This window comes from Ambystoma mexicanum, chromosome 4p (assembly GCF_040938575.1).
Source record: "Ambystoma mexicanum isolate Mex_15411 chromosome 4p, UKY_AmexF1_1, whole genome shotgun sequence".
NCBI classification, from domain to species: domain Eukaryota; kingdom Metazoa; phylum Chordata; class Amphibia; order Caudata; family Ambystomatidae; genus Ambystoma; species Ambystoma mexicanum.
Window position 1 is genome coordinate 1,183,045,121 of NC_090927.1, and position 20,495 is coordinate 1,183,065,615.

Here is a 20,495-nt window from a genome sequence, read left to right on the forward strand (position 1 = left end):
ATTCCTTGAGGATCTTAAAGAGTTCCTTTCTGTTAGATTGTGCTAGCAGTATACGTTTGTTATACACATCTTTTTTAGCTTCCAGTAAGAAGGCTAAGACACCATGTTCTGTCATCACTGGCACTCCATGTCTCCTAGCAAGTTTCCTTTCTTCTCCTTTTACTCCCTCCTTACTCCGAACATCATTTTAATCATTTAAATATGTGTACGACCCCCCCTTTCCAAATCCACTCTTTTGTACTGTCATCTGGTGTGCTCCCAGAGGTTTTGTGTCTCATCGCTTTCCCCACCCCGGCTTCCACCTTAACCCTTTCCCCCTTTTCCACAGTGCTACTTGATCGCCCTGACGGGGTTTGACACCCATCTTCCCTTCTACCATTTTTTGACAGCTCCGCCTTGTCTTTCGCTTCCATTAAAGCACTCCTGTCCACCTTCTCTCCTCCCTGCCCCACACCTCCTGATCTTGGACCTCTCTCCCTTTCTTCCCAAGACTGCCCCTTCGCTATTCTCTCTAGAGCCTCCCGGTCCTGCCTCCTTGCAGACACCGGCTCTTCGCGCTTCTCACCTCTATGTACTCTGCTTGCATCCTATGCTGCTCTACTCCACTTTGCCTCGCCCCATTCTGTTGCTCCATAGCAGCTCTCATTGGACTCCTGCTGCAAAAGTTAGCAATGCACACTCTTTGTTTGCTTAGTTCTCTATTACCCTTCCTTGTATTAGAAACACTTTGTTATTGAATAAAATTCCACTCTCTCTACTTTCCTTTCTTTTCCAGCATGGGCTAAATTAATTAATCGTTGCCATTTCTTCCATTTGATTTCCCAACCATTTTCTTTAGGGCATAACTTCAATTGGAGGAATGTTCCATTCCTTGTCACGCCATCCTCATTCTCCTCTTGTAAAGTTGGAGGCCCATCTCACTCTCTTTAAGAATAGAAGACGGAGAAAGAGGAAGAGACGAAATGTGAATAGTCTTCCCTATCACAATGCCCGGAGGAATCTCCCTGGGAGTATCGTGCCAGGGGGAGGGGGCTTCCTTTGTGGGCGTGAAACAGATATAAGTCTGGAGTTGGCTAACTTCGCCTGGAACGTCCGATCTAACTTTCTAGCTTCAGTAGGGTTTTAGGATTCCAAAAGAGAAATTTAAGGAGAATTTGATGGTCTATTGTGTCTTTTTCGAGGATAAAAATAGATCCTCTTTGGTTACTTTCTAGTAGTTTGAGGAGACCTCCTTTATATCATGTGGGATTGATCATGTGCCCTTGTTGGGTCTGAAACCTGATTATCTGTAATGAAGAGCTTCTCTGTCTCACAATATTTCTGAACCAGGACCGTTCCAATCTTCTCAGGACTGTTGACTAAGAATGGCAGAAAAGAGATTGGGCATAGTTTGATATGTCAGGTGGATTCAGAGTAAGATCTTTCCAAGGAGGGGGGTATGGGAGTGAGTGCTTGTTTTAGACGGTCAAGAACTATCCCTGACATGAGGGAGTCATTTCACAAGTTAGTGATGGCCGGAGCTAGTTTCTTGATGTCTAGTTTGATAGATGGCTCTCAATTTGTTTGGGACCATTGGGTTTTAATGTTTAATTGGTGATTTCCAAGGCATCCATTCACATGCATGATGCTTCATGGCACTTCTTTCAAGGCTAATCTTGGAAGGTGTGCAAGGGAGAATGGGTGCTCCAAATTCTCCCTCCAGTTCACATGGAGTGTACAATGAAAGCAATTAGGAGTTTTCTGCGGCTAGCTCTTCTGGCAAGCTTGAGTGGTAGAACATGCATCGCTGCTCTCACAGTAGTGCTTTGCAAGCCTTATGAACTCACAAAGTTGAGATAATTGTCATTGTCAAATCGATTTTTTCTTTGCTTTGGGCAGCACATAGAGCCCATCGGCGGTATAACATGAAGTCTTGTGATCGACACCTCTGCACAAAAAGGTTATGAATTGTCACATCGCCGGCTGTAAAACCGCCATTATAGCTCATGCAAAAAATGTTTACTGTAAAGTCAGGTAAATGTTTCGGTCTCATTACGAGTTAAGCGGTAAGTGGTAAAATCATGAGTTTTGGTTTTGAGTGGAGGATTTACCTCCAGCAAAACCCTGGGAGTCAATTTTCCCACTCAATGCCAAAAAATCAGAAGAATTGGTGGAATTTGCAGCGATAATTCTACAAAAAAAGCCCCATTGGGTCCAATGGACCCAAAATAAATGGGGAATTATACCGCCACCACCACTTGTAATCAGGTGGAAATTCCGCCTGACCAAGTGGCGGTAACAGTAATTCCTCAGGGCTATTTTTTGGAGGATTTAACTCCGAATGTACACCTAACTTTATTGAGGCCCAAACTGCAGGCACACTTTTCTGCTCATTGGAACATTCACAATGCCAAATGCTTGAGCATCTCAGATTTGTGCAGTGTACCTTATGCTTTATTCAAAACCAGAGATCCCTGGATCATCTCTGAGATGCCTTTGATGACAATTTTTTCACGCAAGATGCAGTTTTTAATATCTTTTAGCAGTGATAGAACAAAGCATTCGCTTTTGAAGACCCACACACGTATTCATCAGATGCTGCAGAGTGAAATGACTAGTAAAGAAAACAGCGACAACACAGCTCATTCTCAAAACAAAGAAAATAAGCATTGGCAATGCTAACAGTTTTGGCTTTTTTTTGTAGGCATTGGAAATTGATTTGCCAGACACTGCTGTAGCGGTATCAACTGGCCACCGATGGTAGCAGCTGTAAAATGGTGTGAGTACCTGCTTATATAATGGCAGTGCCTTGCAAAAGCCTAACGCTTATACACAAGCCAAAACTGTTGGTTTTGCCAATAATTGTTTTAACAAGTCTTAAATGAAGGACACGCAGAGTGCTTATAAATAGACTTGCTGAAGGCAAACCTGGTTAAGACATTTTTATTACACCAGTAGCGTTCTTGCAGCTCCAATTGAGTCATTACCTCTCAGGCGACTGCTTTGAAAAAACATTGGCAGGTACTTTCAGCACAAAGTTTGATGGTAAGGCTTGAAAAGGTTAGCTCAAAGAGATCCCAGGAGGATGTGCTTCGGGTGGGGAGAAGCAGAAAGTGGGTAGGAATGGCCATAGGATTAGCATGACCATTGGCAGTCAATGTTTGGGTAAACAACCAAACAACACTCACAAGCTTTGTGTCCCCCCTCATATGCCATTTAACCCTAGCTGTAAACTAATGCAACAGTTTCGGTTTATACATGGTCTAAAGCACCACCTAATAGCCAAAACTAAAAAGGAGCATTTCAAACTTCACTGGCTGAAGAAATCGTATGCAAGGAATGTGGGTCTGGAATTGTGTCTTATCTTACAGTCCATTTTCTTTACAGAGCACATTTTTGGGAATCGTATCTTTTGCATGTGAGCATCTAAAAGGTGTTCCAGGGATCTCCAGATTTGCTCCAGGTTTATGCTTTGTACATCAGGTGAACTGGAGCTGGTGCAAATCGGAGATGCTCGTAGGCATCCCATCAATAGCCTCAGTGAAAATCTTTGCAAATCAGACCGCAAGAAGTGATATATCTTTTTTATTCGTTTTTAATCTTTAGTGTGCATTTTGGTTATACAATCTTTACACATAAACATATTACATCATGACGCTATAGACATATTTCATTTAAAGACAAGGCATAATTTCCTACAGTTTCAGTTGACAATCATTGTAAAACATTGGCTTACACAAAGATTAAAAAAAGAGAGATTATCTAACACAAAATGACAGATTAAAAGCCCATCTGAAAAATTCACTGGTTATATAAAATATCCTAACAAGGCAGATAACCAGGGACATAGGAATATTTAAAAGCAATGTGGTCAGTTTATTGGTTCAGTACAATCCATCCTTAATCAGGTTCCATAGGTGGAATGCTGCCGCTGTGATCACCAGAGATTGGGCGCTGTATACGGAGCTCCAGAATTGATCCGAATCATAGTCCTGAAATTCTGCGTAGCCTTTGTTGTAGAGGGGATCAAGAAGACTACAATTGGTGAGAACATGTCTGAAGGTTTCTATGTCCCTTTTACAGTCAACATAGGCAATCCTCACTTAGGACACCAGTCCAAGCCCCAACATTGACAAATACTGGTAACAGCTTGGTTCTCAAATATGCAATAAATCGTATTAGAGGGGGAGAGTAACACTTAGTTAGGTAGCTGCAGGATTTGTAAAAAAAAAAAAAAAAAACCTTAATGGACATACTTAGATTTTCCATGCGAGATTTGTTAATGACTTGATTCGATCCCATTCCATGGTCTTTTTGACATGGTCAGACTGATAGAACTCAATGAGGGTATTAGGGAGTTTGGCCATCCCAATCTCGGTGGAGGTGGTTTCTAACCATGCGGTCCAAGTCTGCGAACCAGGTGCTTTGAGAGCACCTTGTCTGATGGCTTGTGACTGACCTCAACAGTGGGTTGCTGGCCTCCTCCGTAAATGTAACATTAGCCCAAAGTCTGCACGCAGCATTTTTCCAGCAAGACATTATTGATGGCAGGCCCAACTCTAATCTGATTAACTCAACTGGTGTGGCACAAGGAAAATGCAAAAGAGAGCGTAATATTTTTGCCTCCAAGGATGGCAGCCATTTAATAGAGCCTTTGTGTGTAAATCTCGAGGGCATATAGAATGGTAGGTACAATTGAATTCCTATAAACTCTGACCTTGCCCTCAATGGAGCCACCACCAATCCTGTCAATGATCTTCCTAGGCACCATCCAATCCTTCCAAGCTCTGGGTACAATGCTACTAGATAAATGCGTAGGAGTACGATTATTTCGCAGATCTATACCTAATTATTTGTACTCACTAGTTCGTTCAATTTGAGAGACTCCCACCCGCCAATTGAAGATGTTATTTTGGGGACATTCTTGCTAAAGATGAGAATTTTAATTTTATGGGCATTAATCACAGGACCATTTATGTTGGCATATTGTGGCATTATGGTTAGTGAGCATTGTAGTCCAATCGGGGTGCCAGTCAGGATCTCTGTATCGTCGGCGTATGTAAGACAGTGCAGAGGTCTATGGCCATAGCTAGGGGGGGGGTGAATGTTTCCGGCTAGTGCAAGATGTTTTGGGACGTCTGAGACATATAGATTGTACAACAGGTGTTCTAGGGGGCAGCCCTGTTTTAACCCTTTATTAGTTGGGTGAGACTCAGATAGGACACAATCCTGGGACAAATGAATTCTGATTTTGGTGTCAGAATATAGTAACTTGAGGAAATAAAGCAATGAGAGATCAATCCCCAACTGCTTAACTTCCAGCAGGGTCTACTTCGTATGACACTGTCGAAGGCACCCGAGTAGTCCACAAAACATACATACAACAAGCATCTGATATGAGGGTCTTTAAAACCCAAATCGGATGGGTGGTGGTATAGTTCTTTCTAAAACCGGTTTGGGAAAAGTGCAAAATACCCCTCCCTTCAGCCCAAGTTGTCAGCAGTTCTAACAGTGCATTTGAAACGATTTTTGATGAACTGACCAGCATGGCAAGCATTCGGACGTTCATTGGAATATCGCGTGGGCCAGATTTGTGGACCGGCACCAATACAGAGTGGGCCCATGTCTCTGTATTATACCAGTTTCACAGACATGAGAGAAAAGGAGATGGAGTAGGTTGGCCCAGAGGACATGGTCGTCCTTGAAGACCATGTTACTCATGCCATCAGGCCCTGCAGCCCAGGAAGATTTCATTTTGCGTATCAGTGACTCATAGTCTAAATCTTTAAATTGGTGCCATACCCATTGCCAGTCATTCTTTTTTTAATTGTGTCATGGGCCTCTCTAGGGTCTCAATAGATGTTTTTTTATATGGGATGCCCAGACCCCCTCAGGGATGTTGGTAATTTCTCTCGTGGTGGACCCAGCCATACCAAAGTGGATTACATGCCAACATTTCTTGGAATCATTTGTCAGAATCAGTCTGTTAATGTAATTCCAGTTCGCACCGGCGTGACCCAGACGATGGCTGCCCAGCCACTGTTTAAAGTGAAATCTAACACGACAAATCTTTTCCTTCCTCACGACCACCTCTAGACAATCCGTGATATTACCTTACAGAATACTGCTGTTAAGTGGTTTATTTGACGGGACATTATCTTACAGAACACTACTCTTAAAACCAGGGGCATTGCTAGTGGGGGGATAAAGGGGCTATAGCCCCTGATCTTTTGGTTGTAGCCCCGGATAGAATCTCAGGAGCTACAGCCAAAAGCCTAGCTAGCCCCCAGTCCCAACAGTTCCGACATCAGCTTAGCCCCGGGTCTTTTCCTGACCTAGCAGCTTCCCTGCTTAAAACATAGGTTCTGGTCTGACCTTGAGAATGTCTGCCAAAAAGCCACGCTTTGTGCTTGATTTGATCCTATCAAGAGTGCACAAACCTGGCGAATGGAAGCTGGGAAACAGATCCTCACCGCTCGAGTTGAGCTTTCATGGATCAGAATGAGTTCCACCTGATCAATTTTCCAATTGCTTGAGAAAGTCGCTTTTTTGTGAGAAGCATATCTTAGATTCATATAACGTAGTGTCCTGTATAATATCTTTTGACTTAACAATAAGCTCAAAGTTCGAATACCGGAAACCAAATTCCAATCCAATCTCGGGGCACATATTGATGCGGCACCAAGAAATCTGTAATTTGTGCAAAGAATCTGCTTTGGAGATTTTCTTGGGGTTTAATGCAAAGGAGGCCCCCCAAACCTCTGTGCCTTCTTGGGGTTTACTGCAAAGGAGGCCCCCCAAATCTCTGTGCCACCCAGTATACGAATACAGTTTATTTGGGTTTACCACCACTGGAGTAACTTTGCTGGAAATGTTGGGGGGGCATGAGCCCTGGCAAATGAGGGGGACACAATGCTATGCCACGAAAGTTGGGGAGCACAAACACCTTGCCCTCCCTAAAATTACAGCCATGTTTACCACTGAATCGCCTTTAAGGTCAATGTGAAGAAAATTGTGCCAGAGTAAAAAGATTATAGTGTGCTGAGCACAAATCTTGGCTCTTCTGATGTAAATCGACTTACACAATTTGATCGATTGAGTAGCCCACTAAAGGGCCACAGTGCTGTGATTTTGTCTAAGACCTCCTGTCAACACAACAGATGGGAAATCGTGCTGAGGACGACAGCCCAGAGCTAACATAAGAGTGTTTCATTAAACCTAGAGGAAGAGTTTCTACTGAACAGAGTCGGTTGCCCTAATGTGATTCATTCATTCTCATTTAAGTTGGCCCAGCTGCACAGGGATTGCATTAAGGCATACAGGCTTCCCTGTGCCCCTTTTTGACGCTCACGATAAATGTTGGCAGAACGACCCCCAGAGAATTCATAAAAAGGCCTCAGTGAGAGGCAAGCGGAGCACAAGTGCATTTGTGCAACCATGGACGGGAACCCAGCCAAAGTAAGAGCCAGGCCGGCCGCACGGAAGCAGGACTCGTCTACCCGAACAGATCACTGTGTTGAGCAGTAGATATGTCCATGCTTGCTTTTGCTAACTTAGTGCCCGACTCATGGAATATTTGCCCGGTACAAAGAGAATTGGCACTGCAGACACAAACACTGATTCATGGAACCGTGCACATCAGTGTGATTAATATTGGTTATATGTGGATATGGTGCTTCGTGCCGCATGACTTCACCTTCTAAGCACTCGACCTTGATCAAACAGATGGTGCACAGCAGAGTCCTGTTCCTAAGGGGGTGGAAGCTGTTGCCCCGGAAACATCCTCCTGGCTTTTTGGGCCGTTTATGATTTGCAACAGTATGTCACTGACCACAAATTTGACATGCTAACATTTTGCACGCTGCAAACAGGAAGCGGGTGCATGACCCCACACCAAAAGGAAATGAGGGAAATAGATCAATTTCACAGCAGAAGCACGGTTTTGCGTGTAGATGTGTTGCTAAGTGGATGTTAGGTAAGGCTACTGTTACAATGACATATATATATGAGTTCACACAGAGTTTGAGGGTTCCTGGAAGATGGACCCCTCCCACCCCCCCACTTGTACTAGTAACACGGTGGCGCATGCCCCATACGGAAGAACTTATACACAGAGGCATTGCTAGGGGGGCTGCAGGGGCTATAACCCGGGGTCTTTTTGGGTAGAAGCTCAGGGGCTACAACCAAAAGGCTACAGGTAGCCCCGAGAGTCCCGACATTAGGGTAGCCCCGGATCTTTTCCAGACCCAGCAACACCCCTGCTTATACAGTATGGCACAAGGCACGGGCGAGTTGTGCACGCCCGCCACATCATACCCATTACACAGTCTGCCTAAATCTTCCCTCTGCCGTGCAAACGGAGACAGCTACGTGCACCACTCTGATGTTCTGCACAACTCGCCAACTTCGCTTTATCTGCCACTTTGGGGGCAAAAGAGACTGCCCGCGTCACTGTATCCTTCACCCCATGCATCGACTAGGAGGCAGCCAGGCTCGTGCTGGCCTACAGGGAAATAGGGCAGTGCCCGAAGCAAAAACGCAAAATGCTGGTGTGGGCCAGTGTTTTGGCCAATGTGAACCAGTTTCATGAGTTACTTCACCATGTGGCTAGAAATTTTGACCATTGTTACTGAATACATTTTCTTTGAAATGCAAAATGTGCATCACATTTTAGTTTAAAAAAAAAACTCCCACTTGGGTACTAAAGCAGTCTGTCACAAAAGGAATGAATTGCCATTTGCAACTGTGGGCGACTTTTTCATTGGTGCCCGAGACAATGGTATGCCCCAACCCGACCCTGCTGACAACCACTGCACTGACGCAAGGCCCGTGTGCTGCGCAGCCGTTTTCTTTAACCGCTATTGTCCCGTGACCATGAACTCTGAGCTGTTCAGTGGAAATTACTTCACCTGATCCTTGCCCGGCTCCAAATTTGCTTCGAGAATGAAGCGCTTCACGATTAAAGGAGGTCAAGGTATGGATTCTGCTTTGAACGCGTCACTGGAAAATGAGAACGAGCAGGACATTAACTCTTTCCTGCTTGCCGGTGCCAAGCGCGCGGCCAGTGTGGATTGGAATGCGCTGTATGAAAGTGGCAGTGACCTCAGCTACATTGCCGACTAAAAATACACACGTGGAGCAGATCAGTGCTGCAAATGGAGGACATTTACCTGCAACCTACCACCACCCACGTAGATGTGTGGGGGGGGGGGGGTAGTCACTGTAATGTGGGTGCTGGTGAGGAGCGGAGCTATGTGTAGATTCATGTGGGTTACCGGCATGTGGGAGGCTGGTTACTGTGCATAAACTCAAAGTGCATTTTGGGGACATACGAATGGCCACCAATTTGACAAATGTGTCTGTGAGGCTGGTTAGTGTGCATGAAGTCAAAGTGCATTTTGGGGACATACGAATGGCCACCAATTTGACAAATGTGTCTGTGAGGCTGGTTAGTGTGCATGAAGTCAAAGTGCATTTTGGGGACATACGAATGGCCACCAATTTGACAAATGTGTCTGTGGTAGCAATTGAAGCAATGTGGGGTGCCTGAATGTGCGAGGCTAGTTACTTTGCATAAAGTCAAAGTGCATTTTGGGGACATACGAATGGCCACCAATTTGACAAATGTGTCTGTGAGGCTGGTTAGTGTGCATGAAGTCAAAGTGCATTTTGGGGACATACGAATGGCCACCAATTTGACAAACGTGTCTGTGGTAGCAATTGAAGCAATGTGGGTTGCCTGAATGTGCGAGGCTGGTTACTTTGCATGAAGTCAAAGTGCATTTTGGGGACATACGAATGGCCACCAATTTGACAAACGTGTCTGTGGTAGCAATTGAAGCAATGTGGGTTGCCTGAATGTGCGAGGCTGGTTACTTTGCATAAAGTCAAAGTGCATTTTGGGAACATACGAATGGCCACCAATTTGACAAATGTGTCTGTGATAGCAATTGAAGCATGGAACCCTTATGTGCACATTATGCAGAGTGGGCGTGGTGCTCATTTCATCTTTCAGAAGTCTCACCCTAACACTAAAATGTCTGCAAACTAAGAGCCATATATACTCTTTTGCGCCACATCCTCATGTAGGCATAGGTTGTCCTGCGCGAGCAATGGTGGAGTGCCCCAATTGCATACTGAGAACAACCAAATAGAAAGTGCAGTCCATAGCAGTGAGTTTCTCCGTGTGTGGGGGTTTCTTGAGCCTCCATGCAGCAGTGCTCCAGAAAGAAACATTATCCTGGAGCAGAGCTCCATCATGTTCCGTATCAAGTCCTCCCCTGGCAGCTCAGAAGCCATATGATCAAAGATTAGCACCTATGCTAAACATTTGGCAACTGGTTGGATAATACAGACTGGAGCAGCCGGATTTTGAAGCAATCCTTTTTATCTACAATTATTTGCACTACGACACACGTGAATCAGGCGGGTTTTGGCCGCACTATGTCTGCTGTCTAAAATGATAACAACATGTGTTTCCTAATGGCTTTTCATGTTAAGCTGCAAACAAAGCAAATAAAACTGCCATTTTGTTCTGCCCTACAGGAAGCATTTTTAATAGGAGTGAGTGTGGTTAAAGATGCTTGCTCCATTCCATATTTTTATATCAACAACATTGGTGCTAAATTAATTTGCTTCATTTTTTTGCAGAAGTGCAATGTTTTGATAATCTTGCCCCTAGTTTGTTACTTTCATTAGTCTAGTGTTCCCCCTGCAGCAATTAAACATTTTACTCTGCACAATGTTTATCAAACACCTGTTTGGCTCGCATCTCCTTGTCTTGATTGCATGTTCCTAGAGCATAGTCTTGATTGCATGGTCCTAGAGCATAGTTACTCATTACAGAGATTTTGGGGTGCAGCTCACACGATCCTTTACCATTGACTATGTTGGCTAGGGAGCATGGGAGTTGTAGTCCAAAACATCCCGAGAGCCACATGATGAGGAACCATACCCTGGGGAAACAAGTAGTTGCAAGCTACTGAAGTCTATTAGGCATCATGAGCCCTTTGCACAATTATATGTCATGACCTGGGAGCGGCGCAGAGATGAAAATGGGGGGTCATTTAGAGGTTCCAGACATAGCAGCCACTCCCCTTTTGGTACCCCTCCCATTGCCCTTGCAACCTATGGGTGTGCGAGAGATGAAAGGCAGACAGGCCTATCATTTGTAGAGTGATTAGCCTTAGACATTAACATCATCCCTGTCAACTGGGATCTCAAAGAGTACCACTGACCAATGTTAGACTCTGCGTCTTCTATTGGGCAGGTGTAAGCATGTAACGAAAGGAAGGCATCTCCTGGCCTGCATGGCAAGACTGTATTTGATTTAGTAGGCCAGTTCTGGAGAGACTAGGTGTTCCTCTTGGTCTACTAAAAATATGCACTCATTTTGTATACTGACAACTGTGGAAAGGGCTAGATGTTTCCATAAGGGCTTCAATGCCAAATAGTTTCCCCATCACACAAGGGGTACACCAAGGGTCTGCATTGGAAAGGTGGGGGTGACAAAGCCTATTCCGAAACTTCTATTTATATTGTGAGTCATGCTAAAAGTAATCATAAAGCAACATCAATCAAGAGAAATGGGTTCCATGTGGTAATATCCCTGCAAAAATATCGCCATACAAAAATATCAGTATATTTTTGCGGCGATATTAAGGCATGGAACCTGCAGGGGACACACCTGCAACCCCCGCATTATTTTTAAAGGAGCGGAGCACACGCCCACACCTCCCACTCCTAAAAACCCCCAATATTATCCCCCCCAAAAAATAGCGCCTACGGCCGTTCCATACACCCATATATACAGCGATATTTTTGGTGGGGATAATATATAGTGATACCAAGAAATGTGCATTCCCCAAGGCCCAAACCAACAAAGCAACTAACTGCCAAATCAAAGAGATCCTTGACATAAATAAATACGCGTCAGTTCTACTCCTCTCAACAACTTCCTGGCCTTTCCGCATTTTCCAGGTACATGTCCCGCACTAAGGAGGAGATGCCAGAGAACAGGTGTGGTTAGAGAAGGTTACTAAGCCCTGTCATTCTGTCTTTGCAGCCCACCCTGGCAAAGGAGTCTACGCAAGAGCAAGGGGGTTAGGTTGCCCACTATGTCATCATCCCTTCAAAATCAACTAAACAACCACCGTCCTTGGCGAACACCCATGCCCCTGTTACATGGTCAGGTGTGTGAGTGTCTGGTAAGGGAGGAGGAGGTACAGGCTTTGCCCCGAACAGCCGCTCTGGGATCCGCAATGCCCCCGGAAGCCCGGCCATCAGATAGGAGGTTACACTTGCCTCTTCCTTGGAAATCTCGGTCTACATAGACCTCTATGACAGAGAACTTTGGTGCAGACTGTGCTCCCAACCAGGTTCCAGATTAATCCTTCTTCTTCAAGTGTTCAAAGATAAATCAATTCAGGGAAGGGACTCCCCCCATTATATATGCAAAGGGACACTACCGATTGGCTCCGTTCTAGCCTTCTCCTATAGGCCCAATCCTGACTGCTGTTTTAGAATCTTCTTTCCCTGTGATGTCATTCCCTAGGGACAAGAATTATGGCAGCCCGAGTAATCCTAGTAGGGCAAGATCTGATCTAAAGACTATCTTCTGGGCTCTTCTAGTCCACTTCCCTCTCTGTAGACCTACATCAAAGGGTGCCTGCTAATTAACAACCTTGTGTGACTTTTCTTGGCCTGGCAGAGTCTGTCCTTTGAAAAGCAGGACCTCACCAGCCCACCAGTGCAGTTCCTGCTTTCCTGGGAGCTAATATCCCTTTACATGGAAGACAGAAACTATTGCTGGGATGAAGCCCAAATGGTTTGTTTTGAGCAAAACTTTGTTCCATACTGGGAATACACAGGAGGCCCCGACCGGGAGGGTAACTATACAGTAAACCGATAATAAAACTGTGTTTATAGGTTTTGGGCAGTATAATAATAAGAACCCCAGACATCACCATGTCATGACCAGGCAGGGGTTATATTTAGATGTGTCACATGCCACCAGATCCTTGGGCCCACAGGTATATAACTTAATTGAGGCTCAGGATTGCCCATAGTTAAAGGTCAATCCTGACATACTGGACATTTTGGTTCCTAGAGTTGCTGGCAGGCATGCACATGTCACTTGGTGACTGTCGTGCTGCTAGTCCACAAGGCAGCTGCTGCAAGGTGTCACCAGAACAGCTCAGCAAAGTTACATGTGTGCTGTATGCTTTGCTAGAATGGAGAATTATGGAAACAGGGTCTGATTAGCAGACCTTACTTGCATCATCTTATTAAAACAAGTGAAAAAATCTCAGGCTATTCAGCCCTCACAGATGGCATTCTGACAATAATATGCACCACCTTGCAAGAATCCATATTAGCCAATCAGAAGACTGAACTACACACAGGATTCTTTGTTTGTCGTGCCAATAAAATCATTTAAGTGCGCTCTCCTTGCGAAAAAAGAAAAGGAAGGAAATTGAGCACTGTGTAAGAAGCACATGCAACTGTACTTAAGTGTCATATTGGAGGTAACATGTAGTGCCTATACTGCAAGACTTAAGCCATGTAATATGTTAGGTGTGGCGAAACCTTACATATAGATCAGGCAGTCTGTGCTTATAACTGCAACCGGGAAAGAGTTGAGATGTACAGTTCGTTTTATTTTCGGAACATGAGCTAAAGGAATACATGTGTGGGAGGTGACTTGCCAAGATGATGATATCATATTGTGCAAAGAGCCCATTGCCAGACCGCATGACACATATCCATGACGAGCAGTGCATTAGCTCATGTAAAATGCGATTATCCGGGATTTGGATGAGCTAATGGCAACTGCACACATTATGGAAATGCCTGCACTACAGGGGGATTTAAAGTCACCAAAACACATCTGAAGCACCCAGACTTAGACCCAGCAATGTGACACCCAGAAACTGGTTATTATGAAAAATATAAGAAAACAGAAATGCACCTGCTCCGCTTTCATAAAGGCTATGGACCTATCACTAAGCACACACCGCAGCACACATCCTGCTCTTCGACAAGTGCCACTCCTACTGCTACACGTTAAGCGTCGAGAAAATGAAGAGAAGAGGGAAGGGCTATGAGAGTATATTTTAGAACATGGGTCTGCAGCCTTTTGATCGTTTGGACTACACTCCCCATCAGACCTAGCCAACATAGTCGGCCAGTGAAGGGTGATGGGAGTTGTAGTCCAAAACATTTGGAGAGCTACAGGTTGCAGACAGATGTCTTAGAAGAATCACACCGTTTATCCTGCTGCCGAATCAGATACAATCAATAAACTACATATATTTAGGCATAGCCAATGGCAGCATAGCTGACACCCAGGAAGAAATAGAACCAAACAAACACTCACTCAAATATCCACTACTCAGGTCAATACATATGCATCACAGGATTTTTCCAGAGTAAAGTTAAATGGTGCTTAGGATTGAACACAACTCATTCAACAAGATAGCCACTCAGATAATGCATGCAGTATTCACTCACATCACGTTGGATACATGTATGACATAATGGACTTCACAAATGTGGTTAATAAACTAGGTAACAGACACTTCTAGCAGTGGTATCTGTAAAGGCCATGGGGCAGATGATCTGGAGCAACAAAATGCAACAGACAATCCCTATCACAATTAATGTGATGCAGGTCTCTGTATAATGCACCCCTGTGTCGGATTCCTTGGATTCACACGTTCACAAACGATGGCAACTTACTAAATAGTTGCACTCCATGTATCATGGAGACAGAACACCCTCGTAGGATGTGACTCTAAAGCAACTAAGCAAACCATCATCACATGAAAACCCACACATCGTCTCATACTCTAACAGAGTTGATCAACCAACTGACAACCTGCATAGTAGAGAGCACACAATGTACACATTTGCAGTGTGAGGAATCACAGGATTCAGTCACTTCTCCCCAGAGGGGAACCTTTCCTTGTGAGGCTCGGGAGGTGAGCCCGCTATGCAATGTTCCCCCTATGGGTGGTGGCGAGCGGGACCTCAGAGAGAGAGAGACTCCCCCTTGGGAACTCCTTAAAGCCCTCATCTGCAGTCCAACCGTAACGTCAAGGCTTCTGAGTGACAATGAAGATCAAACTCTTGTTTGTTATTGTGCCATAACATCCAAGACTCACCATGATGAAAATACTGTGATGAAAAGTGAGAGAGTAATAACAAAGTCTCACTTATCAGAAGCCAACTATACTGTGGCTATGAGGAACGAGCAAGTGATGAATAACACTCAACTGCAAGAGAAAAGGGACTATGAACCTAGGCTGTGGCAAACCAAGGAAGGAATCATAAAAAGGAAAGAAGGACTGTTGTCAAATGTGAGAGATGCCTGGGAGTTTCAAAATAACTGTGTCATGAAGCTGAGAAACTAGAGAAGACACCATCTCCCACCCCGGTGGGCGATTGGTGCAGTCAATGGCCCGAGTTGCACATTTAGTGGGACAGACTGGAGAGAGTCCGTCATGCTGAAACTAGTCCCAGGAGCGACTAAGAGAAGCAGTCTGGAGAGGAAGAAGCCGGAACGGTGTGTCTGAGTTGCACCGTCCCTCTAACAGGCTGGAGAGCATCTGTCAAGCTGACCGGAGCCTTTGGAGGGTTCCACAAGCTGGTGGCCGAGAAGGGGAGAGAAAGAAAGCCCTTCCGGGAGCCAATACCAGTGACGAAAGGACACGCCGATGCATGTAAGAAAATGAGTGGAACACAAAAGCTGTCTTGACAAGACTGCAAACAGAGAAGCACAAGAACGCCAACCTGGTGACGTGGCCCTATTACCACACAGGTAGAAGCAATTATGATATAAGGGTATAAAAAGAATAATGAATTTAACAATTGGAACAATCATGCTTGTCACAGTAAGGGAATGAGTATTAAGAAGAGAACAAGTCAGAGTAACAAGTAACAAGTTTAACAATTGGGGCAATCATACTCGACACAGTACAGCAATAAGTCAGAGTAGCGAGTATAATGATTGGGGTAATCATACTCGGTACAGTCCAGGAACAAAGCAAAGTAACGAAAATAACGATTGGAACAATCACACTCATCACTGTACAAGAACAAGTATCAAAGAGGGAGAGAGAGCAGACACTGGGACTCAGATATTCGACCCATTGAAAACCCAAGTTGTGAACAGAGTGATAAGACATACCAGATATATCCTAGTAGTCCCGGTAACCGAAGAAGTAGTCAAGAGACTGAGGATCACTGCAGGATTATTTATATTCGTCCCAGTAATATACAAAGGGAACAAGGGGATATGAATAGCTACTGAGTTTATCGTATGCACCAAAGTGAGATCAGAAGTGAACCAGAGAAAGATAATTCTTGTATAAACATGGTGTTTGTGCTTACATCGAAGTAAACAATGAAAGGGATACAGAAAGCTGGAATAGCAAACAGACAAGTCCTGTTGCACATGTGTTAATGAGAATAGAGAGACTTTCAGAGACGTTTCGTCAAAACACCGCCAAAGGAACTAGAAGGCCAGGAAGGCCAAAGAAGACATCTTTCCCAAGTCAAGAGGAAGGGAACCAACCAGTTGAAATACTCCCCTAAAGGAACTGCATCATTTAATACATCAGATAACTAGGAGCTACTTAACAATCATATATTGAGGCTGGGGAAGCCATTCTAGGGAAATGAGTCATTCTCCTGGACTTTTGTTGTTTTCTCTTACTGTTAGAGTCAGAGCAGGTTCACTTTGGACGGAGGATAGGCCTTTTTGTTTTGGACTTTACTATTGATGACGAGCACCATAGTTACTTGTGTTAGGTAGGCAACTCCTTAGAGTAGGGACAATAAGGCATTTTTTTACTATTTGAAATAAAGAGAACCGTTAAAATAAGAAAGGGTCTGTCTCCTCCCTCCAATATACCACAATACGCTGGATGAAAGGATGTGTGGCTTTGGGACCATTAATGAGGGGCAATGGTAGCAGTGCCACAGATATTACTGCACACAATGCCTCACCCAAAATAAATATTTTTTCATTAGGCCACATGTATTCGTATGAATGGAATCCTATTTCATGCATGCATTTCCAAGCTTAGGTACATTTTCATTTTGCACAACTTAAGCTTGCCTTCCTACTTCAGAACAGAAGAGAGGGGAAACAATTAAATAATTTGTGGCTGTGTTGCGCGGTTTGGATATTAGTGTCAGTTTGGACACTGTCAAGAAGAACACATTAGGGATCCTCTTATAATCAAGTGTGCCAATGAACATGTGCAGGAAGAGTTATGGAAGGAGAAAGATCCTCACTTGGACCGAGCTTTGGGAATTGCTAAGCAAATTGAGCACGCTGCACTCTGTGTTAATGAAAGCAACATTCTGTGGTTAGAGGAAGGAGTATGACCAATGCCAGGCAGGGGTCCAAAAAAGACACTGATTGGAGGATTAAGGAAAGAGGAAAAGGGAATTGCACGGGGCTGAGGAGAAAGAGTTGGGATCAATGAAGACAGAAGTTTGATCACCAAACCAAGAAATGTTTTAGGTGTGGGAGTCTACAGCATTTCACCAATGATAAGAAATCTACTGTGGTTTATGTGAATGTAGATTGTGTGGCAGGAGAGGCCCTTTTGCTAAGTGCTACAGATTACCTTCAAGTCGAGTTGAGAAGGTAAATGAGAATGATTATGATGAGGACGATACTGAAAAAAGTATGCATGAAGGGTTGACGATCATACAGGTAGGGTAGTTAATGTGGTCATGGGGCCAGGATTAAGAAACCTAGATCGTGTTTGAGGTTGATGGAGTTGACGTTTTGATGCTGATTGATGGTGAAGCTGACTATATTATGGGGAGAGATACGTGGGAATCCAAATTGGCGAACTGTGTACTTAATTAAGTCACTATCAAGCCAATGGATATGGGGAAAATCGTATATTGAAATAATAGGTGAAATGTATGCCAAGTTGGGGTATCCAGGTAGGAGTACCATGAGCAGAGTGTTTGTAGTGTGCGTTAGTGGGAATGTGTTATCTTAGGGTTGCTATGTGTCATTGGGTATAAAGCTTGACCCCAATGCAAAAGAGCAAGTGTACACATGGCCTGAAGGTTAAATGACAGCTGTAGAACTGTGGAGGAATATAAGTACCGGGTGATGACAATGCAGTTTGAAGTTGGAGTGCAGTCCCAGAGAATGGGGTGAGGGAGGATGTCATACGATGTTGAGTACCGGGTGTTTTTGAGGACAAGGTTGAATGTCTTAAGGGATTCATTCATAAAATCAAGTTGAAGAGAGGAGCAATACCTGTGGTGACCATGCTAAGAACAGTTCTATTGGCGCTCAGGAGGGAGGTAGAAATAGAGCTTAACAGGATCGTGAGTGGAGGAGTTATAGAGGAGACAGATGCCTCAGAATGGGACATTTCTATTGTTGTGGTGGGAAGACGGATGGTGCAGTAAGGATTTGCATAGATCTGAGGGAGGTCAATGCGAATATTTTAGCAGAGAGATTTCCCCTTCCAAAGATTGATTTAGCAGGTGCAAAACTAGCGTATCATCAAATCACACTTCCTCCTGAATCATCAGATGTGACAACATTCATTATGCACATGGGGATGTTCAAATGTGTAAGAATGCAATTTGGATTGATATCAGCTGCAAGTGCAGTTCGGAAAGCCATGCACAGTGTTAAGTATTATCAGGATGATATAGATCTGGTGACATAATGTGGCAGTACATGATCTTAGGCTGCGCATGGTATTGTAGAAGCTGGGAGAGGCTGGGCTCATGTTAAAACTGGAGAAGGGCATGTTTCACAAGCCAGAATTGCATTATTTGCGGTACCGTTTGTCAGTGGGAGGAGTCAAATCAAAAAGTAGTGTGTTGAAGGCCATCACTGAAATGAATGTTCCAAAGAATAAGATGGAGGTATTATCTTTTTTTCTGGGACTGATAGAATACTATGGCAGGTTTATCAAGAGCCTATCGAGCAAGACTAACAATATGAAGAAACTTACTAGAAAAGGAGTGAGATTTGTGTGGTCAAAAGAGCGCGACAAGGAATTTAAGGGTGTGAAGGAATATATTGTGAAGACTCATGTGCTGAGTGGTTTCAAGGATGAATTGAAAACCATTGTGCATACAGATGCTTGTGATTTGGTTTTGGGAGCAGTCTTGGTGCAAGAAGATGGTGGGAGTGAGAACACTGTAGTGTTTACATCTAGGATGCTCAAAGAAGTAGAGATGCGTTATTCAGTAATAGAGTAAGAGGCTTTGGCAGTGGTGTGGGCGATCTTGAAGTTTAGGGTCTATCTTTATGGTAGGCCATCCGTTTTGAGAACTGACCATAAGCCTTTAGTGGCGATATTCAACAAGACCCTCAAGTCTACCAAGTGCAATAGACTGGGTGTCCTAGAGCATCTAATAGGTGGGGCAGACAGGCTACCATAGGAACTAGGCTAATGGGATTCTCTGAGCGCACTAGACATGTTACCTTTATATTCTTACTACCTATCTTCCATATTCTATAAACGCTAACCAGCGAAGTCTAATATGCACAATATCGAGGATACCTGCATCTAACCACTGTGTGTTACAATGGCTAACCTAAGCAGTTCTAAGTGCAATGGAGAGTTACCATCATATATCTTCGAGCGTCATGGGGATATACATGCATCTAAAACAAAGGGACCACTTAACAGTGAAATATATAATTTATTTCACTTCTCGTTCAGCAGAGGACCATGGTTTGCAAGTGGTGTTGCCACTGGTAAGCCAAGATGCAAATAACTTTGTAGTATGAATGGTGACTATTATTAGTGTATATGCAGCAACAATATAGCCCATTAAATCACCAGTTTTCTTTAAAGCATACCCTGTTACCTGAAGCACTTCTGCGGGTTCCTACTTTGGCAGATAAGGCACAATAGTCAGCCTCATTAAGAGTTTGATAATAAATTGGTGGTAAATGTTATGTTATATGATATTTCTATAGCACCTACTGCCATTGTTATGGCTTCGAAGCGATGTGGGGTGCAAGGCCCCTCAGATGACGGTAGTCTGTGCAAACATGAAAATAAAAAGAGCATTACAGTACATGCAAATGGTAATTATAATTAGGTGACTATTCAATTACTAGCAGAGATGACTGGTTTAAAATATTATACAAATAATTCATAACTTTGTATCGAGGCACAGAAGTGAATGCTATTTCATTGACTATGTGACATCTGGGCTGATTCTTTTGTGGGACTCAACTGAATTCTATGGGTTGCAGTGTAAGAGGACGCTGCTGTGCTTTACATACATAACTCATGCACACTGAATATCATGCGGTCAAATGTAAATCATGTCCACCGATTTGACAGCAAAATCATATACAGTTACTGACACTCAACCCCGTGGCATACTATTTTTTTTTTAAAGTATTTTATTGGCATTTATATAAATACAACACAACCATCAAACGGTAACACAACAAACAAACTAAATCAAATTAACTAATTAACTACCACAGTCTTCGTAGTTCA